General features: G+C 38.1%; 1 protein-coding gene across 18 annotated transcripts in view; it reads left to right on the forward strand.

Annotated features, from left to right (window-relative positions):
* Nucleotides 1–25,580, forward strand: part of LIMCH1 (LIM and calponin homology domains 1) — a 388,350-nt gene that overhangs the window by 73,584 nt on the left and 289,186 nt on the right. The gene's annotated exons all lie outside the window — the stretch shown is intronic.

Genomic DNA, 25,580 nt, shown 5'->3' on the forward strand with positions numbered 1-25,580 from the left:
TCTCAAGACACTAACTTTCTAATGGAGACAGATAGACAATAATAAAGCAAGAATTCCAGATAGTAGAAAGTGCTATGAATAAATTGAAAGAAGAACTACAATAAAGAGAGGCGGCTGAAAAGCAGGGGAATTGCTGTTTTTGACTGAGTGGCCTGGGAAAGCTTCTCTTTGGAGGTGATTTTTCAGGTGAAACCTGAATGAGATATTATGGGAGAGACTGTCAGCCAGGCCTGGAGACTTCATGTTCTCCATGTGTAAATGGTGATGGGATGGGGCCAGGTAATAATAGCTCCCTTAAGGGTTGGTTGGAATTAATTTTGAGGTAATATGCAAGAATGTCCAGCAGAGTGCTTTGGCACATGATAGTCTTAAGTAATAATAGTAGGGCTTTAAAAATGCACCACCCCCCCATAATTTTACATGTCTCTTAGTTGAAGTAGAAAACAGTTGCTCATCATATCATCTGTATGAAAATCTGTTGGCTGTACAGGCCAGAATAAAAGATTTACTAGAGCCATGCTTTGGATACAGAGTTTGGACCAAACAGAATGACTCCAGAATCTAGCTTTGACCTTGAGATTACTAAAGGGGTTAATTATGTTCCATTATTTGCCAACTTTATTTCAGAAGTTGGCTAGAACTTAGTTGTTTGATGGATGAGTTGGACATAGGACTTCACAATATGAGCCATGCCTCAGATTTACTAACTCCATTCCTCCTCCCCAAGGAGGTAAGTTGCAGGAAGTCCTGAAGACAGGGCCAACACTAACCTCTGGAGGCTCTTCAGATATACTCAAATGCTTGGCAGATCCTCTGTTGAAGACCCTGAGTTCTTGCACTGTAGAGCATGGAAGAGATGACTTTGGCCTGGGAAGGTTTGACAGCAGGTGTTACTTAGTGGCTGCCAAGTACTGGATGATAGAGATTCCTCATTGCAAGGATGCAGGATAAGCACATTTTATTGTACATAGGCCAATTTTAATCTATTCTTACTAGGTCATATGTGTTTCAGTCTTTATTTCAAGTGCTGCACTCAAGGTTTACTGAATTAACACAATAATAATGAATGCTCTCATTTTTGTAGCATTTGCTCTTTGTCCTGGATCTTTGGGCTTCACAACAACTCTGGAGGGTGTTGGGGCTAGTCCAGGAATGGTATCCCCAAGTAGTGTGACATCGTGATTAGGGACTATTAATATTCTAGTGCTGAACTGCCCTGGTTGGCATCCTGGCTCCACCACTAAGCTGTGAGATCCTGGTTGACTTATTTAATTGCTTTGTGACTTGGCTCTTCTTTATAAAGTGGGGGTCATAGTGCTCACCTCTTAGAATTGCTCTGAGAATGAGAGTTAATATATATAGACCCCTTAAAGTAGTGCTGGTGTGGGCTGAGACTTTATATGGTAGAGACTGAGACCCAAGTGGTCATTTCTCTTGTTTGAGTGAGCAGATTTGCAGAACTGCAACCCAAAGTTGGATCACTTGACTCTAAATCTAGTAATCTTTCTACTTTTTTTCTCATGTTGAATAATTATTTTTTATGATTTAAAACAGAAACCCAGTAGTATACTAATTATGTATACTAAGATTATGGTACTATAATAGCACACTGTTAGTAATAATTTTATTATCTCTGCTTTATAGATGGGGAAACTGAGGTACATGGTGGTTAATTTGAAATGACTCAGTGTTACTTTTGTTGATATTCTTAATACACCATTAATCTTTTTCTATCTGCTTCATAGTTTTACAAGAACATACTATGAGTGTGAAAAGCATAAGAGTGAAGACATTTCCAGTATTATAATTAAGTGAACTTACCTGGAAGGCAAAACTATAAAAGAATATGATTAAAAAGATAAACTAGAAACATATGGATCATGATGAGCATTTTTCCCTTTTAAAGTAATTACCTAACAGGGTGAGAGACTTGTCTCAGCAATACTGCCATTTCTCAAATATTCCTGAAACTTCTCTTTGGAATTTTCCTGAACAATAAGCAGCACCTTATTTTAAATAAACTTTTGAGGTTTATTTTAATTTTCTAAAAGTAAAACAAACAAACAAAAAGAAGGCAAAAAAAAAACAAAACTATTTAAAGAAAAACAGTTTAAAAATGGGAAAAATCACTTGATAATTTTTTTAAAATGTATTATCTTAAAAAGTAAAACAAGAAAATGGTAGGAGAATAATCAATTTGGGGTTAAAAAGTTACAGGCTTGGCAAGATTGGGATTTTCCTGTGTGCCTCCAGCAGCAGATAGGAGATTTTCAAATAGAGTTCTCTGTTATTCAATGGCATCTTCCATGAAAGAAGAGAATTCCCTTCTAAGGTATCTTCTCTGGTGAATTCTCTCCTAAGGACTCTTCTCTGAAGGCTAGTATTCATGGTGTGCTTGGTAGATGCCAGCATCAGAAATCCTCTGTATGCTATGAAGAAGAAGAGTCAATAAATTTATGAATTGTCTTGAAATCATAACTTTTCTTTCCAAGGGTAATCACTTAAGTGAAAGCTTTTTGGCTTTTACTATAGCTGTCAACGAATGGAAAGATTTGAATTTCATGAAATCTAGGAAAGAGGATTTCAGGTGGGACACTCAACAACACGTTCAAGAGACTATTAAAATGTATTTTAAAAATGAGTGGAAAGAGATTTGCATGAAATACAAAGTATGTTTTCTGGGGGGTAAGGAATGAAGCCTGAAGGTCTCTGAAGAGAGCACTAGCATATTGATTTGGGAGTAGAGGTGGGAGGTGACGTGAAAAGTTATAATGGTGTTCTGTTAAGAGTGGCAGAGGAATGGGTAAGTGGTGGGCTTCTAGAAATGTCCTGAAGGAGGACGAAAGGGCAATTAGCCAATGGGCTGTACTGATTGTCCAAAACCAGCTTGAAGTAATTAACCCAACTGGCCACCGGCGTGCCATGAACAAAAAGAGGAGGTGTCTGCTTGGAGTTGCAGAATCAGTTGGGGAATATTAAGGTCAGGTACTTTCCTGCCTCAATAAAACTGCTACCAAGCCAAAGCCACAGATTTCCATCAACCATCAATGAATGGGGGCTATCATTTAATTCCCCTGAGGCAACACATTGTGTGTGGATATACCAAATGTCTTGGAATGCACCTCTGGGATTTTCTAAAACTTTGCATTAAACATATCAAAGTCCAGTTTAATTTGTGATTTCCAGTTGTAGCTGTGGCTCTGGTTGGTAACTTTCATAACTTATTTTGCCTGTATTTTAAATTGACTCTAAGATAGGCTCTTTTGCACACATCAAGTATGTGGATGTGTAATCGTATTTAGGAAATCTAAGCCTGAGGAGACTATTTTAACTTGTTTTGAGATGAGAATAAGCTGCTGTTTGAAGGCTGACATCATCTTGAAGAATACAAGCCAGGAAACTGTTACACAAATATCTAAATTAAAAAGACCCTTCCACATACCTGTTCTACTTGGGGAAAAGAATTCTTAATATCCAGGAAAGGAAACATGAGCGTCATTCTTTCTTTTTTTGAATGCAGCTTTGGTTGGGGAAGGAAAAGGAAAAAGAACTATTCTGTGGCTTTGAATGGGTAATTACTCTCTGCCTCTCATTTTCCTCCTATCTAAAATAAGGTTAATATATTTTTCTTATTTAATTTTTGTGTAGATTAAATGAAATACACAAGCACCTGGCATATAAGTGTACAATAAACATTTAGGAAAAAAAAAAACTGTCGGCTGTGTAACTGACACCACATCAAGTACTGTTCTTGCAGCCATGGAAGGTGGGTGCAGTTACCCTCGTTTACTCTGGGGAGGTGAAGGATCAAGAGTTAAGTCATGTCCTCATGGCCCCATATTTTGCAGCGGTGGGGCTGGGATTCAAACCCAATTTTTAGAAGTTCATATTCTCACTGGTCTTGCTTTTTCTGATTTTTAGCCTGTGCTGGGGAGTGGATGTTAATCGATTCATTCATTCCATTCGTTTGAAATTGAATATCTTGCTCTGGTTCCACTGTGTCCTAGCTGAGAAAGATCAGGCAAGTTATTTCACCTTTCTGTGCCTCAAATTCCTCATTTGTAAAATGGGAGTAAGACTGCTATCTATAGATGGTTTGTGTGGAGATTAAATCAATTGGGACACCTCAAGTGCTTAGCACAAGCCCTGGGACATAGTAAGTATATGCTCAATAAATGCAGGCTATTATTAATATTACTCTTATTTCTATAGTCATTATTGATTTAATGTTAGTTCATAGACTTGGTTTTTTCTTATCAGTGTCCAGTGTTCCATTTGATTTCTGCTTCTCCTGGAAGTGGTGAGTCTGGCCCTTTTTCTGCCATCAACCACCAGAATTGCAAAGTGAGTGTAAAAAGCAGGCAGATTCACTTATGTAACAGAGGATGGATACACTGTATTAATTTTCTAAATAATCTGGGAAATTCTGAAATAGAAAACATATCTGGCCCCAAGGGTTTCAGAAAAAAATCTGTCGGCCTGTACATGGTATGATCACTTTAAACAGTCAATAAGAATCTTTGAATCGGATTTTTTTTTTCTCGACACAATTGTTTCTTTCTTGGCACAATTTTTTTTTTTTCGTGACACAATTATTAAAGTATAAAGTTAAAACAGTTGTATTCTGAGCAACGAATAGGTGAGTTTTCTGAGACATTGTATCTCACTTTTGCTTGGGTTCTTGAATTTGTTCAACCATTTATGTGCTGGATACTGTGTTAGGTGAACAGGCCCCAAGTTCCTGTTTTCTAAAAGCTCATAGCTTGGGGGTGAAAGTCCTGTGAACAGCACATTTCAGTAGCTCTTGGTGGTGGTTGTCATTTCCTCAATCTGGAAGGAGTCTTGCATGAGAGCTGAGAATTGAGAAGTTGGGTTTTTAAGCTGAAACAAGAGCTGTTAAGGCATGAGGTCGGGGGAAATATGAGCATTTAATATGGAGAAAGTAAGGAGTGGCTCGAAGGTGCAGGCGGGTTGGGGGAAAACTGCAAAATAGCATAGGGCATCTCAATGGTGTTTCAAGTTTTTGCGGCCAGTCAGTGGGCTATTCTTTCCACATGAATGATGTTCTAAGCCTCCCAGTAGAAGCATAAGATTCCTCCAATGGTGCATCCCCCTTCCTCCTTCTCCTTCTCTCTTCTTGCTTCCTTCCTTTCTCCCTTTTTCTCTTCTGTCCCTCCCTTCCTGCCTCCTTCTCTCCCTCCTTCTGTAACTGTGATCATGGAATCCTCTTAATAATTTAGGCTTATAATAATGCTTATTCCTGACCTTGTTTTATATGCAAGGCAAAAGTCAAAGAAGTAAAACCGTAAAAGTCCTAGAAGAAAACACAGACAAAATCTTCAAGACTTTGTAATAGGTAAGGGATTCTTAGTATGGACAACAAAAAAGGAAACATGGACATGGTGGACTTCATCAGATTTAAAAATTTTTGCGGATCAAAGAAAGTTATGGAGAGTGAAAAAACCTACAGATTAGGAGAAAAAATTTGGAGATAATATATGATAAGGGTTTACCATCCAAAGCATATAAAATAAAGTCCTACAACCCAACAACAAAAAGACAAAACAACACAATTTAAAATGGGAATAGAATCTGAATACATATTTCTCCAGAGAAGTTATACAGATGACCAATACATACATAAAAATATACTCAACACCTATAACCATTAGGGAAATGCAAATCAAACTCACTGTGAGATACCGCTTCACGTCCACTAGGATGACTTACTTAAAAAATGGAAAATAACAAGTGTTGGTGAAGATATGGGGAAATTGGAACCCCTGCGCATTGCTGAGCAGAAGGTAAAATGATGCAGCTACCATGGAAAACAGTTTTCTGGTTCCTCACAAAGTTAAACATAGAATTACCATTTGACCCAGCAATTCCACTCTTAGGTATAGTAAACCCCAAATAGGAAGCAGAGACTTAAACAGATAATTGCACACCAATGCTCATATTAACATTATGACCAATAACCAAAAGGTGGACATAATCTAGTTGGCTATCAATGGATGAATGGATAGACAAAATGTTGTATATCCATACAATGAAATATTATTCAGCTGTAAAAAAGAATGAAGTTCTGATACACGATACAACATGGATGGATCTTGAAAACATTGTGTTAAGTCAGACATAAAAGTACAAATTTGTATGATTACACTTATATGAACTATCTAGATTTTTTTATAAGCAAAATGTTGGAGACAGAAAGTAGATTAGAGGTTACCAGATGCTGAGGGAATGGGTAGTTAATGTTAGGAGGTAAAGAGTTTCTGTTTGGGTGGTGAAAAAATTTTAGTAATAGTTGGCGGTGATGGCGTACAACATTGTAAACATTTTACAACATTGTAAAAGTAATTAAAGTGCACTAAATCGCACACTTAACAATGCTTAAAATGGCAAGTTTTCTGTTATTTATGTTACTATAATTAAAAAAAAAGTATATGAAGAAAATCAAAGTAACCTTTTAGAAATAAACCCACCCCTGGTGCTTTGAAAGAATCTAGGTAAAAGGTAAAAATTGTGTTTTGTAAATTCTTACTAGCTACTTCAAGTAATCTTACTCACCATGTAGAGATCTATGGACCCTCACCCAGATTTTAAAAAGTCAGTATGGTGCATTTATCATATATTTTTCACACCAAGCAGCACCCCATATTCAAACACATTGATAATTTTTATAACAAAACTTACCAGTATTCACTTTGGATAAATAAAGACTTTACATACATAGCTTTAATTCAGTTAAGGTCAGGTTTTGTCAACCAATTGTGTTTTCACCAGATTTACATAATTTTGGTTTTCAGAGCTTTTTGGAGTTTGGAATTATGGATAAGGGATTGTGGACCCTAGTAGCTCTTTGCAGTTACTTTCTTGTTTATGTTGCTCCTAGCTGTTGCCCAGGCTACCTTCAAATAATTGGATTCCTCTGAATAAGACCTAGTGACTCTAATTATCATTTGTCTTCTGCTTCCTGCAGGAAATCTGTACTTCTTTTATCTTCCACGTAGAGAAAAGGAGAGAAAAATTTATTTTTAGTTTTCTCACTAGGTGTCTGTGTTAGATCCTGAGTAGCTCTGTCTCTCAGTTATAAAAATATTTTGTTTGGTCACCAGTTTTCTCAGTGATTCCCCTGCTCCCACTCCTCCTTTATGTCAAAGAATATGACATTGTTCATTGCATTTAGCAACCTGGGTTGGGCCTTGTCCAAATGGATTCCTGCATTGAGAAAAGTATATCTGTTTTTCTTCTGAACATTTAAAAGAGTTTGAATATGAAATGGACTTTTGAAAGTTATTTTTCTTGTTTTAAGGTAGAGAGATAATGACTGCTAATAGTTTCACGTCTTTGAAGGAACATGATTCCACGAACTGCTCCGTTCTTGTCTGTTTCTTCCTCGTTCCTCTTCCCACAGACACAGTTTCCACCCTCGCCGTCACTTTTCAGTATTCTCAGAGGGTCTTTTTCCCACCACCCCATCATTATATCTGCTGTCTGCTGCCTCAGCTATCTACTACATTTTGACCAGTTACATCCACTTTCTAGTTATTTTTTCCTACCTTTCCTTGATGTGTTCCCCTTGGGTTCCCCGTGTCTTTCCGAAAGGGTGTCTGGGGGCGCCGATGTGGACAACCAATGCCAATCTCTGACAAGCATGTTGCTGCTTCCTCGCTGTCTGCGGGAGGCTTTTCTAGTTCGGATTCTACTCACATGTACGGACACTTAGAACTTCTGGTTTCATCGCTGTTTTGGAGAACTGGAGCGGCTGGGCAGCTGAGAGCTGGGTGTCTGAGGTGCTGCTATGTTTATGAACATTTATATATGCATGTGGAGAGTTTTGATCCCAAACCGAGGCTCCTAACTACACGGTCTGTGTGGCTGAAAAGGTTCCGATAAGATTCCAGGTTATTCTTAGTTCTTTTCATGGTATGCATAGCAGAAGAGTTTTTCTACATTCTTTATTATCGTGAACAGTTTAGTCTGTATAGATGTTTTGTAGGAGACTTTAATTAGATTTATGAATCATAGCTCTTTCCTGACAGTTTTACTTTAGGAATATTATATGCTTAGAATAATTCAGATAACACAGTCTTTTGAAGACTTTATTCTGGCATCTTATATTTGAGGATAGATTTAGAGAAGGTTATTCTCTGGATTGTAGTTAGAGAATCCAATATGTACTGCAATTGTTTCCACACAGCAGTGTGATTCTAACCAGAGACGCTCCCCTTTATACTTAGGGCTGGCCTGGAAATATTGCTTCAAAGAGCCACCCCATTCCTGAGAATGGTTTGACAGGTCTTTGTAAACAAAGCTTTTCAGCCTTGTTAAAATTACTGGAAAAATCTAGGCTCTCACATTTATAGTTTAGAGTGATTGAGCAGTTGATGTTGATTTCCCTTTCATTTTAAACAACCAGGTAAGTGTCTTACTTACTTACTCCAGGTGAGACACTAAATCAAAAAGAAAAATGCATTCATTCATTCGATTTTGGTACACAGATGGCACAACCCCTCGATGTTTTCAGTAAAAGTCCAGTCAACTCCCCACTCTCTGAGGTTACAGATGGAGATATGGCTTATCTATTTCTATTCCTAGTGTCTTGCACAATTCCTGGGCACTTCACAGTGGGTGAATCAGTGAAGAAATGATCCACCTGATGATAAGAGAAAGTGACCAGATTTCAGTTATGGCTTAACATTTCTTGGAAAATTTGGAGAGGAAGACACTTTGAAGCTGATGGCTGGAGATATTTGGAAGTTTTGAGAATTTCCTTTGCTTTTCCTTCCGCTTCTCCATTTTTTATCACAAACTGTCAAAGGTCTACCTGTATGAACTATTTATTTCTTCCCACTCAAGGGAAGGCCACATCGTGTGTGTTTCAAATGGCACATGAAGTTTGTCTTCAGAGTAAATCTTCTTTGGGCAAGCTAGTAAATGATGGATTTTGTTTTCTTTGGGCTGAAGGGTCAAAAGAATGGGCAGTTTTGTATTTATCAATCTGCCTGGCCATTTCCTCCCATCTACTCTATCACCCTCTTCCTGTCTTATGCAAGAAATCAGTTGGGCCGGTGCTATGACCTCCACTGGGTCAGACACGATTCTGGAAGCCTTTTGTGTGCTCATTTCCTTGAAGAAGTGGAAGGTAAAATGTTTGAAAGCAGGGCAGCTGTGGACTGTTCCAAAACATCCATGTTGATTGTTTGTTTTTCTGCATTCTGACAAAGGCACTCTTGCCAGAAGACCTTTGCACTCCTGCTCATGCAAAACACAAATTATAAAAATAAGTAAGAAAAATAAAACAGAAGCCAGACTTAAGGTTATCTTACCCAAACAGGACTCCTTCCTCCTGATGATCGTACAAACAAGCAGGTTCCCCAGCTAAGTTTCAATCAATCATTCCTTATAAATTCAGCACAAGGTTTGCTTTAACTTTTAACTCATTCCACATTATCGAGCATTGTCTAGTCCTTGGGACTTTGAGGTCTGTTTCCTCATCTTATTTACCCACCAAATGGTGAGTCCATTTGGAAAAAAAACAAAAACAAAAAACATAAAACAAACCCAATAATTTATTGGTTTCTTTTCCTCTCCTTGTATCCAGCAATTAGAAGGGGAAAAAAAAATCTCCAAAATGGGAATAATAAGCAGTTTTCCTTGGGTGTTCCTAACAGCTTAAAAGCTAGATTCTTCTGGAATTGAGATCCATAAAGGTGACCTCTTGCAGGGGTGAGTGGTGATGTTCTAATCTTTGGAAGAGAAGAGCAGGCGGCAATGGAGAGGCAGTGGGAGGCTGGGGTGAAGAACCCAAATTCTGAAGCCAGTCTGCTTGGGTTTGAATCCCAGCTCTGCTCTTACTAGCTGTGGACCTTGGGAAAGTCTGAACCTCATTTAGTCTAATCTGTATAAAGAGACTCTTGATAGTACTTATTGCATGTTATGGCGATTATATGAGGTTATATTTCTAAAGTACTTAGAATAGTGGCTGGCACATAGTTAAGTGTTATATATGTGTTTGTGGAGTAACTTTTTAAAAATGGCGACGGGAATATGTCAGGAGAGCTTAGTGTCAAGCGCCCCAAGGGAGGGGATCAATTTGAAATGAAAGAAAATAATAGACAGTTGAGAGAAAGCAAGTTGATAGAGCATCAATGGAGTTGGCCATTTGGGATTTTAAGTGGCTTCTAACTATTCAGATATGTGGCTTTAAGCAAGACCTCCCAGTCTCTAAAAGCCTGGTTGGCTAGTGGTTTTTAAAATGTTTCCATGGATGTGACTTTCCTTTTAAGTGGAATGCTGGGAGCAGAAGCCAGACCTAGTTTCAGGTATGATTGATTGAGGAAAGATGGCCGAGTTCATACCTAGAGTGAAAGTTATTTCCTCAGAGTGAGTGAGAAAGAGGGCATCTTTGAGGGCAAGCCTGAGGTTGAGAGGCATGGAGTTGAGTTGCTACATGCATTCGTCTTCACTCTTCTGAGGCATTAGGTTGTATTTCCACATTTTTTTTCCTGACATTTTCCCTTTCTTTGCTGCGCATGTAAAGGGTCTTTTTCTAACTCTGTTTACTTGGCAAGGAAGCTGTGTGTGTGCTTAAGGTATGCTAGCAGCAACATAAATAGCAAGTGTAAACACTCCAAATGAGTTCATTGAAGGGAGAGATTTTAAGTAGCTGTACTTGAATTCTTCCTATCTAACTGGATAGCATATTTCTGCTACCCATCTGTATACCATTTTCTTGTGTGTATGTTTTTGTTTGTTTTATTGTTCTCATATTTTTCTCTTGGACTTTTAAAATTTCTATTCTAAAATTCATATGTGGTTTTTTTTTTTTCTTCTAGTGCTTTGGCCAGATGGATTACTTAAATGTAAATTTACTTGTGTCTGGCCATTGAGTGAAGGGCACTCATTTCGGAGGAACAGACTATTATTCCAGGGTAAAATATGAGAACAGACTGTTCTTTTACAGAGTTCAGCAGTATGTCTGCTAGGTGTTGCTGACAACAGTAGCCTTTGGTAGTATAAAACTCTATTCAAACAAATATTCTACTCCATTATGTTAATGTTTATATCAGGCTGTGGTAAGCAAAGTGTTCTTGGATTTGAACTATAAAAAGTTGTGAAAAACTGGAACTGAAATGGTCATCCCACATTTATTCTTCAAGTTTTCTTTCCTTGATTTTCTTCAATGAAGTTTCATTTAGCATTTTTATCAGTCAGGATGTGTTAGGTTATGCTGCAGTAACAAATAATACCCAAATCCCAGTTGCATGAAGAAACTTATGTATCCACCAGGTACTGACCTGTGGGCTTTGTTCCATGTAGCCCTTATTCAGGTTGTAGGTCATTGGAGTCTCCACCATCTGTAATGTTGCCAGTCCTCATGCTGAAAGGAAGGAAATGTGTTGAATCACGCATATCATATTTTGGGCTTTGGCCTCAAAGGAATATTTCTTCTGCTCACATTTTGTTGACCAAGGCCAATCAAGTGGCTATGCCTAATGTCAGGGTGACAGGGAAATGCAGTTGTATTGTGTTCTTGGAGAGAGAAGAATTGGAAATATTTGGTAAACAGTGCTAAATGCCTACTCTAGATATTACATAAACAAGGCACCATAATGGGTGCTGGGAACACAGAGATCAACAGAATGGATACAAAGAGAATGGAAATTTCCTCTAGATTAGAAGAGATTGGGAATGTCTCCTTTATCATCTTATTTCTCCAGTTTTTAATAATTATTCTCCAAAAGTTAGAAATGATCTTTAGAACTTAAATCTAGTTAAGAAAAATTGACTAAACTCAATTTTACATAATCTTTTGGGTCCCTTTTTGAGCCGTGTGTATGAAACACACAGTTTTTGTGTTTTTGCCATGCTTTAGCAGTCTAAAAATTGAATGTGCCTAAAGAGAATAACTCCTTTATTACATGCTGGCTTAAAACTCAGACAAAATTCTATTGAAAGCCAATGGTTTTCTTTTTTTTTTTTTCCTGTGTCCTTCCATGCTGAAATTGGAAATAAACCAGCCTTATGACTTCATAACTCAAAGTGTAGCAATTGTACATAATACACAAGTTTGTCATTTAAAATATCAGACATCTGTCTGAAGTTGGTGCTGACCTTCGAAATTGCAACTGAATGCTCAGATTGTTATTGCTCTATCCTCCCCACATGCATTTCTAGTGTTGAGTTCTTGGCTCCATGCTTCTTGTCTGCTTCCTAATGGGTTATAGGTTGTTTCCTAGAGTCTAGACATGAAATGAAAAATGATTATGTAATCCATTTCCTGTTCCTCACTGAAAAATTCAGGGGAAGGTCTTAATGCTTTGAGATATACCATCTCCTCTAACTTGGTAGAAAAAGGAGGGATTTGGGCTCTATAGCCATAGGTTGAAATCTTGGCAGGCTCTTTACTACCTGTAAGACCTTGGTCAAATTGCTTGATCTCTTTAAATCTTAGTTTCCTTTTCAGCAAAATGAGGAACATAATAACTATTTCAAAGAGTTGTTATGAAAGCTAAGTGTATGGCTCATATAAAATGCCAACAATGTCTGACATGTACTATGCACCCAATAAATATTCCCTTTTGCCACAGTGCTTGCTTGTTTTCAAAGAATTTCATTTCATTTTATCTCATGAGACTAAAACAAGGGGTTGAAAAGCATCTAGCTGAATTGGTTTTCCATTAACTTGCCAAGAAAATAAAAAATAATGAAAAATTAAAAAAAAAATCCCAGACCGAATTCTCTTGGAGTCATAGTCCCAGTTAACTTAGCAAAGATCTTATTTGCTTATGACGTCCATCTATTTTCTCTTTCATTGGCATTTCACCTCACTCACCATTTTGTTGAATTCCAAATAGACTAAATCCTCTCACTACTTTTCTTACAAGTCTTTACTCATGCTGTTATGAATTATTTTTGTTTATTTTTATTTATTTTACATGGGCAGGCACCAGGAATTGAACCCTAGTCTCTAGCATGGCAGGTGAGAACTCTGCCACTGAGCCACCGTTGCCCACCCTCATGCTTTTATGAATTTTGAGTGATTGCTTTCGTAAGCAGTGATTGAGGGCTGAGGGATATGGGTGTCAATACTGCTGGAATGGAAAATGAAAAATGTAATATTCTTAGTACTAATAGCTAACACTAATGGAATAACTCGTCTGCTCCAGACTTTCTTTTTTTTTCCATGAAATCATAGTTAATCTTCCTTCAACCCTGTGAGGTAGCTATGATTAGTATTTGCATGCTACAAATGAAGGAATTCAGGCTAGGAAGTTAAATCATTTGCCCAAAGTCACATACTTAGTAAGTAATAGACCTGAAATTTGAATCCAGGACTGTTTGACTTTAAAATAGCTTGTACCCTGCCCCAGTCCTCCCACCTACCCCCCAGGAAGCTATATTGCGAAGACAAGGTTGAATCCAAGATAGATTATATTCCTGGCTGATAAATGCTGTGTGGATATTGTTCCTACGTGGATTAATTGTGGCACCTAAAAATAACAGGGTTTATTGTGGTACTGTATAAACTTGCTTATCTAGGTGGCTTTAAAATATAACTGCATCATTGTTGCTTCTGATACCTGCAGGGATTTTCAGACCTGGAAGCCCGTACTCTGTGTAACTCTCCGTGTGTTCCAGGTCTTGTGTACCTGTGACCCCTCATCTGTATCCCTCGTCGGGCTGGGGTGGAGTGGTTATTTAGGAAGAAGCAAGGTAAAGATGGAAACTAGACAAATAGGCCATCCCTTCCTGTCTGAATTACTCTCTCACTCTCTCATTTTTCTCACCCGTGACAACTTTCCAAACAAATTGGCCCAGTAAGTAAATCCAGAGTTCCTCAGTCATTGTTGGGAATAGTATATCATTTAGACATGGCTTCGACACTTTAGTTTTCCACTTAAAAACATTTCCTAAGATAAATAGTAAGACTTGGGTGACTGCTATAGATTGGGGTTTTTACTTTGAATTAGGATGCTTAGACTGGACACCACTTTCAAGTGATAAGTGATCTTTGTTGTCTTAAAACTTGTTTGCCAAAATACAGGGCATTTGGTAGATCTTGAAAGGATCAAGTTCCTACTATAATTTTTTTTTTTTTTTTAAATAAAAGAGTGTGGTGCAAGATGTTCCAATCTAGTTTCTCGGCCCTTCTGATCAACCTGAAATAAAACTGAACAGCTCTCAAAGAGTTAATACCCTGGAATTTCACACTGAACAATTGGCATTATGTCCTTTGCATTCTTGAGGAATTTTCTCACTGTTGTCAAAAGACTTGGTTTGTTATGCAAGACAGTGGTCCAGTGACTTTGCATATCACATTCTCTCAATCAGGAGGGAAATCCCTGCATGCTAATTGGGAAAGAAAAAAGTAGAGTAAGTGGTTCTTTGGCTATAAATGAATTAAATGACTGAGTGCGTTTATTTAGAAAACAAAGCACAACAAAACCCTTGCAGTTAAGTGGACATTCTTATGAAATGGAAGCTTACTACATTTTTGTCATTTTATATATGTCTTACTTTTATATGCATGTGTCACTGTGATCACATAGTTTTGGAAACACATTAGTGTATTTTGTTGATTTCTAATAAATACATTAGTGTATTTTGTTCATTTCTAATATTTCCGACTATTTTAGTTACCTATTGCTGCATAAGAAACCAACTCAAACTTACTGACTTATGACAACGTATAGTTTTTTCACCATTCAGTGAGTTGACTAGCTCAGCTGTGCATTCTGCTCCACATGCTGCCAAGTCCAAGAAGTCTTCACTCACATACCTATATATCTCAGTTCTTCTCCATCTATGCTTGGCTTGGTTGGGCTTCCTAATAGCATGGTGGTCTCAGAGTAGTTGAACTTCTACTTGATAGCTTGCTTTCAGGACAGAGAAAGCAGATGCTGCCAGTCCTTTTAAGGCTGGGCTTGGAGGTTCCAGAATGTTACTTCTGCCATACTATATTGGTCAAAGGAAGTCACTACTTCAGATTCAAGAGAAGGGGAAATTGAGTTCATGCATGTGTCTAAGGGGAAAAGGAATTGAAGGCCAAAATTAGACAGGTAAGGAGTGTACTGAGGGCAGAGACTCTTGTCTTGGTTGATAGGAATGCCAAAGACAGGCAATTTTTTCCCCACTTTCTGTTTAGGGTTCTGGGCAGACTGCTATGTGGAGTGACTCCAAGCCAACTTGGGAGGGGTAGGGTAACATAAGTGGATAAAATGATGAGCTCAGGTAGAGGGAAGTCTCAGCTTCTGGAACCAGATGTTCTAGAATTTTTCAAGGGAGGACTCAGGAGCTGATTTAAGAAGCCAGTAATGGGTAGAGGATGGGACAGACCCAGAGTCGACTGTGAGCTGAATTAAAGCTGGTCAGCCATTGCCACCACAGGTCATGACCACCAGCCATGGACGTCAGCAGCAGATGCCCATGAAAGACCAGGATCAGAGATATACTCAGTCTTGCTTCTGTGGTCACTAGGCCAAAAAACAGCCCAGAGCAACCAGTTAGCAGCAGAGGGCAATCAGGGTTCAGAGGACACCATTTGGTTTGTATTCTTCAAGTCCCACATCACCATAATGATGCAGACATATTTTCTTCCCCTTAATCACTTAATTTCTCTCTTGGACCTTAAGCAGGAGGTTGATAAGCTTGATGCCTGAAAAGATTGAACTTAAAGGAACTGTTTAATTTCCTGCATTGGATTAAATATTTGCCAGATTGGTCTAAAATTACATCTCCCACCTCCCACCCCCCAGCCGAAGTCAGTTGGGGAGAAATAGTGACGCTACAATTTATTTGCTTATCTGAGTGTAGAATTAAGCTAAAATCAACTTACTTTTATCCCCATTCATTCTTCAAGTTAGAAATTATTTCTATCTATTTGATAAGAATTTTGAGGGGTAGGGAGTGAAGTTCAGTTATTTTGAACCAGGATTAGAACTCAGATCTTTCAGAGCCATAGAGAAGCTCTCTGGAAACATGATGTAGCAAACAGCATGGTCTGCCCACCACCTGGGAAATGTACCAAGTGGGCATCTATATACAGACTAAGCTTTCTGCATCTCAAAAATCTTATCTTAAAAGCTCTATATTATAGCAGTTAGCGACAACTTACTTCATAGACTAGTACAAAAACAATAGTCTGTCTTAAATTATCCATTATCCTAACTTTTGAAGGCTTTAATTTACTCCTTAAGAAAGATGAAGTTTGAATAGTTTCTTCTGCTTCCTGCCTATCTATCCTCTTCCATTTGAAAGAAAGGACTCCGGTTTTTACTCTGTACCTGATCAATGACAGGGCCTTCCAAGGACTTTTTGAGGCAGTAGCAGTCCTGAAATCTATTTGGAAATCCATGTAGACAGCACTTCAAGGGAGATACCCTGTTCATTTTGACGGGTTGTTCCTACAAACTTTGTAAAGAAATGAGTGCTAGAACTAACCCTTATCTGTAAGTTTTGAATTTAAATTTCATCCCACGTACAAAACCATTTATCATCCTACAGTTTTGCATTGGGGGAATTGTAAAGGAAAGCAGAATGTTTTATGATTTATGCTTCAGCAGTTTTGGGGCAAATTAAAAGTCCTAAATCTGGAAAAAAAAAGAAATAACTAGTATATCATATTTGTCCTACTTTTAATAAGGTATAGACAGTCTTCAGTTCATTTACTGCCTCTTATAAAGTCCAGCTCTGGGTGCACAGGTGGTTCAGTGGTAGAATGCTCGCCTTTCATGCAGGAGACCTAGGTTTGATTCCCGGACCATGCACCCCCCCCCCCCCCCCCAAAAAAAAGCTCAGCTCTTGTTCCCCTAGTAAGAAGGTCTTGAAATTGTGTTTTTCTATAAGCAAATTACATTCTAGGCTCTAAATTAGGATGACAGGAGACCAATTCCACTATTGGAGATGATATTGGTGGTGGTGGTTTGAGCCTCTTGCCTTACGTCTAGATACCTGGTCACCAGGAGTTTGACTTTGTGCCCTTCTCCATGTGCGTAGAGAGGACACCTCTGACATATGCTAACCAGTGGGCACATGTCCGGTTCACCCTGCTTCTTGCCTTCCTGACTTAAGAAAGATGAGCAGTTGACCCCCATTGGAGGGTTGGGATTGCAACACTCAGGGTTTGTTCATGAACCTGGCCTATTCAGAGGTGATGTCCATATATTGGGGACAGCTTGTGTTAAGAATAATCTTAGTGAACCAGTTAATACTGTGAGAGATTTTTTCCTAACCTTGTCATAGTGCTATTTGAAGCACAGGTTCCAACAAAGCATCTTCCCCATTTTATCATCTGGATTGTCGAGGCAGCATGGGAAGTAATTAGAATAATGAGATCAGGGCAATCTGTGTGAGAGATGCTGTCAGACTGGAAATGAAATTCAGAAGTTTCTTAATCCCTGTACAACAAACTTTGGTCACACCCAAGAAACTTTTGTATGTGTCTCAGTATTTAAATTTGTGGGGGGGCGGGGGCGGAGGAAGAGGTGTTGTAAACTAGGAATTAGTCAGTGTTCAGCTATAGATTGAAAACGTGGAACTGGTAGGGGAAAAATCCATTAAGAAGATAAATTACAAAGTGGGAAATGTGGGTAAAAATGCATGGTTTCTGGCTAGTCTTCTGTACTTTCTTATCTGTAAGGTGAATCCTTTCATCTAAAAACAAATGGCATCTCCGGAGTCTCCTAGGTAGTAGGCCAAATCCCATCATGGAGCCCAAATCCCTTTAGTTAGGCTCTTTGTTATTTTTGAAAGTGAGCTTGACACAAAAATCCACTTTTAAGGAGGATTTCCAGAAGGGCTACTGTAGTTGTGTGCATGATTTCAAATGAGAGTGAGTCCCTTTCTCACTTAAAAAAAAAAAACAAACAAAAAAACCAACCTAGTTTGTATCCATTAAAAAATCTTTGCATGTCTAGACAGCCACGCTGCTCCACTACTTTCCTGAGGAAGGAATACAGAAAAACTATTATTCCCCACATGCACCTTGTAAAGTCCTATGCGACCCAAGTGACCTCGTGCTCAAGTAGTGTAACAAGAGCTTGAAGTGTGCAAGGAATCTGACCTTGACGACTGCTGTTATAAATCATTCCTGCCATTATGGGGCTTTCCTGTTTTTAGCCAGTAGCTTCCCCAAGACTGTTTTGCTGATTGTCCCACAGAATGAGGGGTGAAAAAAATTTCAGGACGGGTGTGAACTGTGCCTCTGACATATCGGTAGACCTCCATCCTGCTAAGGTTTATCGTAAATGGTAATGCAATTAGCTTAAATAATGGAGAAAAGACTAAGAGCACAGTTTTACAAGCAAAAAAAAAGAAAACAGCATAGGAAGAATCAGAAAGGAACTTTTATTTGCCATCTGCTTTTGCCGGATACTGTGCTCAAAGTGAGCCTTACAATAGCAAAGGTTTTTTTGGTTTGTTTTGTTTTATCATTTATAGAGTGACAGGAATGGCCCTTGCATGTCATCTGTGACATCTGTGAATTTCCTTCTATTTTCCACATAAATTTAAAAATTTCCTCTTGTTCTCTTGAGCATCTTCTTCCATGTTTATGACTTAAGTTATTAAAGCAGTCCCGGAAAGCTGTTTTTAGGTCTTCAGCTGTCGTTGGATGGAGCTGAGGAATTTTTACTTTCACAATGGCCCAAAGCAAATTGTCACATGTGATTAAGTTTGGACCCTGCAGTAGCCACAGGATTATCATGTGCATGTCTAGTCCACTGTGTGCTGAATTTGTCGCCAAGATATTTGCTGCCTGAGATGTGAGAAGGTGCTGGGGCACTTGCTGCGTTATTGCAGGAGTGCTGAGCATTGGTTTGTTCACACAGTTGTGGAACCACATCGGAAGCATTTTCAAGTCCTGTGATTGACCTGCTATTGACAAAATACTGAGATTGTTGTCCATTTCCCGACATGGGGAGGAAGCTGCAGATATAGTCTCCCACCCCCAGATCTGTTCAGATCAGAGGATGGGGGTTCAGAGAGGCTCTGTAACTTGCTCATGAGCAGGGGAGTGGCAGAGTCCAGACTCATGCTTGGGTCTGTCTGACTCCAATGGCCATGTTCTTTATTGCATATATGTGGAATATTATTGCATATATATGGAAGCTTCCCAAGCTTCTGTGGTGAAGGACTAGTTTGTTTATTTGTTCTGTTGATTGGTTGGCTGGTTTTAATTTCCAGTGTGTTGTAATTCTACTCCTACTATACATGATGAGTATGCAGCTTATAACTCACCCAGGCTAGTTGGCCAGCACCTAAACCGATTGAGGTGCTCAGAAAGATAAGTCCACCATTCTGGTGCTTGGATGTGGCCATAAGGTTGATTGCTGTAAAAGCTTCTAAATGCTTATTCTCAGTTCCTGTAACTTAGCTTGTCATAAAAACAATAGCTCTGTTTCAAGTGTAAGGGTAAGGGGAACATATGCCAGGGAAATGTCAGTCTCCTGTAGACTGAAGAGATATATCAGGAGTGAAGCTGGGAGGTTAGAAATGGAATACATGGAAGATCTATCCTTCAGCTTGCAGATGCTTTGGTTTTCCTTATTCTGTTCAGGACAAGTCTGAATTGCAGCTGGTCATGCTCTTGTCTGATGCATCCAGGTTTTGATTGTGCTCAGGTCAGATAGAAACATATTCCAATCTCAAATGCAGAAGTGGTTTCTAAAACCTGCAACAAAATTTATACTGGGAAGAGGGCAAAAAAGGGGAGGGCAACAAAACACTCGTCCTTGCATCAGTTCCTCTAAGTCCTTGTTAATTCATTTATTTGTGTATTTGTTCAATACATTTATTGTATTCTAGGCACCTTGCTAGATGCTGACAGTGTCCCTATACTTTATAGTTTACTGCTGCTAGAGGAGAGGAATATGAAGAAATATTTAAAAAATATCATTAAATAAACTGCAAGTTAATTTAGTTACTAGTTTGTTCTCTATAAATAATTTAAAAAACTTTTTCAATGCTTAGACCCTTTATGGGTGATTAAATATGATATTTGTAGTAATTTGACTTTTAAGGGCATTAATCAGGACACTGCTATCTAATTAGAATATTAGTTTCTATGGTAAAAATCACATTCTGCTGAAATATTTTTGACTTCAACACTTTTCTCAAGGATAAAACCTGTGTAGACAGAAGTGTGAAAACTGCCTGTACTTAGAATAAATTGTTATGTGAGCCAGTGTTGGTTAAATTGTACAATATGGTACCATTTGGTTTCTTTGGCTCATCTCGTAAGGCACCTTCTGGAATTTTAGGGTTTGCAAAATAAAGAAAAAAATTACATGTCTATCTTTATTAGTATGGTGACTAAATAACTATTAATATGGTAAGCCTATGGTGGGTAAGTATAAAAAATTAATAAAAGTTTAAACATTAACAGCTTAATGAAGTGTTGAAATAATACATTTGGTCTTAAGTCTTTGATTCTGATTGTCCACAGATTCTTTTCCTTTTTTATTAGATTTCATTTCTGTCTCATAGTTTGAGGTCTGCTTCACTCCATGCTGCACGTATAGGCACGAATGGCTTTGAATCCTATTCCTACCACTTCATTCTTTGCCTTAGAAAATCAAGAATGACATCGATAGCTAGGGACTCCTCAACTGATCTTGTGAACTGAAATTAATTTACTAGCATAAGATGCACAGTGCATGCATCCCTCAATTATTACAGAAATCAATAAAAAATTAAACGTGCTTCGATTTGTAAAACCAAACAGCTTCTTCACAATTAAAATTTATTAGTGAGCTCTTAAGAGTAAAAGAAACACTAATGTAAAAATAGTATTTTTTTTAGTACTGGTATTTGTTTTAGATTCCTTGTCTTGTTTTTCTCTTTTGCTCTCTGAGTTTTTTAATTCCTATAGAGAAAGGCTTAAAAACTTCAGTGCATGCTCTCTTTCTCAAATCTGATTTCCCCCCCACTTGGTAAAGGCATTATTGTGTCTTGGTTTTAACAGGAGGAAAAATGAAGGTGGGGGTGGAACTTGTGCTGAATATTTGGAATTTTTCTTCCTCCCCACTCCCAACATCTAAAATATGCATGGGATTTGGAAAACAAATTGGAAACAGGATTTTTCACAGATATTTTAAACCTATTTTTCTAAATGGTGGAGAGCTCTAATTTCTGAATAGTGCTATTTCATTTAGCAGCTTAGGTTGCAAGGCTGAATCTAATAATCTCTCTTTTTTCCTTAGGTTTTATTTTGATTTCTTAAATAATGAAAGACCTTTTTTTTTTTAAAAAAAAAAAAGCAATCAATATTAAATATCCACTAGCGAATATTTGTTTATATAAGCTAGTTTGCTAGTAGAAACTAATAAAGTTATAATCTAGTAACATAATTTTACAGATGTATTTTTGTTGTTGTTGGAAACCTGCTAAGGAAATAGCATTTAGAATCAGAAGTAGGTTTGGTCCTTGGTCTGTGTCTTTCTTAAAATTCTTGGGTTTCCATGTTAGTGGAAACATGGAAACATACGTTTGTTACTATACATGAAACAAGCAATGTGATTTTTTCTCTTAGACACTTAGTTTTAAAATAAAAGATGGATCAGTCAAAAATGGATCAGTAAACAACACCAGAAACAGCATTTTACAAAAGACATGAGTTTGGCCATTTAGGGTCAGCGTCTTAATTTTGCTCACCTTTGCACACATGCTTAGCATCCTCCCTTGTACATACGTGGCCCCCCTCAGTATATATTTGTGGAGTGACTGACTGGCTGACTTCAGCTGACTTAGAACTCATTGTGTGGACCATCATTTTGGGTGGAAATCAGCTATATTTTCCAAATACACTTTCTCTCTATTCATTTTGCTTGAGTGTGTTGATGAGGGAAGAGACTCTCTAACACCCAGAAATCTGAACACACCTTCTAGCACAAGCATGCATGTCATGGTGATGCCGTATGGAAATAATAACAGATCAAATTTTAATCACGGAAGAGGCACACATGTCTTTCCTCCATTTTATCACATATAATTGCATTATTATCCATCAGTAGTTTAACGTGGATGAGCGATAATGGCTGGGAAACTAAGACTTTTAATTTGAAGAAAGGAATTACTAAGTAATGGTAAGGGAAAAATACAAGTGTGCTGTGTTTGGTGATTCTGTGTAACTGTTTGTTTAGCAATTCAGGAAGTGACTTAAATTATGTCTGCCAATATTTGATGTTAGATCTTTATCAGAGGACGGGTTGTATCATTTTTCATGTGTGTTTAGTTAGAGATTTGTTTAAATGGAAACATTAGAAGCTAGAAAGCAAAGTCTCACTTTTGGGGAATGAATTCCCTCATCAAAGTTTTGTGTCTTATGCTCCAAAGTAAAGAGAAAAAAAATCGTATCGGATGTCTTTTTCTTTCTCCTTTCAGGCGTGCATCTAACATGGCCAACATGGTAGGTTGGACCACCTGTGAGACTCCAAATTGCTTTTCCCTAATTTATGTTGAATTAAATAACCATATTTGATTATAGTACTTAAAGCAACTCAAGAAATATTCAGATGAATCAGTGGATAAACACATTTAATAGTAGTATGGACTTTGCTCTTACTGCAAATGGATTATTACCCAATGAAATCATTTTTTCATGTTGTAAAGCTTTCCAGATTTCAGGAAGCCAGGGCAGCTACATTTTTTTGTTTGTTTGTTTGTTTTTGACCTTTGGATGTGATCCAAAAGCATGATTTCCTAGGAAAAATGAAGATCTATTAGTGTACAGTATTTGTAAGCAATGGCTAAACTCCTCTGTAAACATCAGAAATACACCTGGTAAAAGAAAGATCTCCTGCCAGATAAAATGGAATGTTCTCAATTAACCAAGGTTGCAGCTTGGATGGAGCAGGTGCTGCTGAGACCCTCACTCCAGACTGTGAAGGATGTGAGGGAATATGCCTGGTCTCAAGGATAAAGAACTATTAATATAACCAGCTCAGCAATTTCCCTCTACATTGCTTGCTATGTCTTGAAGGAGGTACCCACGTCAAACTTTCTGGCTCAAGGAAATGCAAGTTGACTAGGCTGAACTAAAACTGTGATTGATAGAAAAACCTGTATCTGCCAGAGTAAAGTCTGTAATCATAGACAATGAAGGTATTTCTATCTGATTAGTTATTGAAGTGAATTGAAATATGTGTAGGCGATGGCTCAAGAGCTAAAGAGCTCTTCCAGTTTATGAATTGTTTACCTTAGCTACTTATTTGATTTGGATTTAACTTCTGGCAGATTTTCTTTGTACAAAATTCTGTTTTTGATATTTCTACACAGACGTCTGGTGACTTTTCAGAGACATATATATATATTTTGTTTTCCTCTATTGTGCGTTGCATTGCGTAGCATTAGTTTATTATTATAGTTTCATTGAGAACTGGTGAGCATGACATAAAACTGAAGAGTTTTGGGGAATATCAATATTAATACATGAGCTTGATTTTAAGGGTGAATCATGAACCTGGAAGTATTTTTTGGCTTCAGGCTGGTTCATAGATTGTCCCTGTGGTGACTCTTGACTGCCCCACACAGTGGTATCTTTGCCTGGCAGTCTCCACCTCTCATTAGGGCAGTTAGCATATCACAGCAGCCTCTTCTTCTCCAAATAACCCTGGGAACAAAGGAGCTAACTAACAACGTATTGCCAAGTACAACAACTCCAGGTTCCATCAGTCTTAAGGAGGGGCGCCTCTAGAAACCTCAGGGTCCCCTGGGGTGACCATCACAGCAATATGACTTAGAGTCTTGCTCAATATTGGGGATTTGGGTATCTCTTAGGATAATCTTTCCTTCCCTAGTGGTTAGGAATAGAGTTTCCATAAAAGAAATCTTCTTGGAACCATGTTTTCCTAATCCTGACCATCCATCGTCTGTAATGTGGTGACCACCAGACTGAGGTTAAAGAGCCGCATTATTTACTGATGGGGTGGCCAGCTTCAGCACAATGTCTTGCTCAAGAACCATGTCTTGTATTTTTTTAGGTACAGATTAGGAATATCTGTACCTACAACATTATTGCTTTCCTTATTAAGTTATAGCAAGCCTATTTGGGTCTCAGGCCTCCGACTGATGATTGATCAACGGCCTGTGAAAAGGTGGACTCAGACCCTTCCGTGTCCCCAAGCGCTGGTTAGGTAGCAGTGACAGCAGTCTTCTGAAATGAAATCCCCTGTGAAATGATCACAGAACAGGAAGGATCAGAAGCACCTAGGGAAATTTTGTTCTCAAATATTTTGGCAATAATAATCAAACTGAAGCACTCAGAATTTTCACATAAAACAGTGAAAAGGATTGTTACAATTTGTTCCTCCAATTAGGTATTCAAGGAAAGCATAAAAGTATACACAAGTTTTCTTATCTGTTTGTCCATTAACCAGTATCTTTCCATGAAACTTTCAAGTGGAATTTATTTAGCCTAAAAAATGGAAATTAAGTTTGCACCGATGACCTGAGGTTAGCATTTCTGTGCATTCTGGAGATGGGGGTAGCTACTGACCTTTATATCTTGCCTTATTATCTGTTGGTCTTGGCAATACCTTTCTCTTCTAGGATGCATTCCCGGAATGGTTTGGTGAAACAAATGGCCTCCTTGGAGGAATTTGATTCTTTGTGGTTGAGATAAATATATATCAATTAAAAGTGGGTTTTACTTCCCTCTATGAATGAATTTCTAGAGAATTGCAATTGTAGAAGGAATCAAAGTTCAAATATAACAGAAAAAAAGTTTCCCTAAACCATTATGGTTCGAAGCCTCAGTACATTGAGTAACTTTTAAAATAAGATCCTTGTGGTCAAAGGGTTTGAGTTGCTGCTAGGCCATTTTCGAAACTGAGGATGAGGTGAACAATTCTGAACTGCAGGTTCGATTGGAATATAGTGTGGCGGGGGGAGAGGGGCGGAAATCTCCATTCTGTCAGTCAGTACTTGTATGAAACCCAAACTGTGGATTTGGGTGGTGTGGGGAGAGGAGGGCAGTTGAATGCACAGGCTTTAGACCTGTTCTCCTGTTCCTCTTGCACTTTTGAAACCTGTGTCTATTAATGCCCTCTCAAGTGTGTGTTAAAATAGATGAAAGATTAACTCTCTGACTAGTAGGGAAGGGAAGATCATCCTAAGAGATTCACAAATAAGAATAAATAAAAGGACCATAACTTTTAGAAGATGGCATTTAGAGAAAAGCATGGCATTAGTCGGAATGGAGTGAGTTTTGAATACCAAGCATTTTATTTTCTTACTAGCTAAAGAATTAACGGGCCACACATTCCCTAACCTTTCAGGAATGGTAGACAAATGTAGAGATGTGCTGAGTAAGTACTGGAAGTCAGCGATATGCCCCCCTAGTCAATTAGCAGGACTTTAAAGGAATAAGGCATACAGTTATGATTAAACTAGAAGAAACCTATATATAAATCCAATTGGAAACACTAAATATAGACAGTGATAAAATCTCTAATGTTTTTCTTGTTCCTTTAAAGTTCCTTTAAAAAATGTTAAGTGGCTTCAGGAATTGAATTAGTGACAGAGGAAAAGGAATGTGCATGCATGCACACACACACACACGCACACACATA

This window comes from Tamandua tetradactyla, chromosome 19 (assembly GCF_023851605.1).
Source record: "Tamandua tetradactyla isolate mTamTet1 chromosome 19, mTamTet1.pri, whole genome shotgun sequence".
In the NCBI taxonomy this organism is placed as follows: Eukaryota; Metazoa; Chordata; class Mammalia; order Pilosa; family Myrmecophagidae; genus Tamandua; species Tamandua tetradactyla.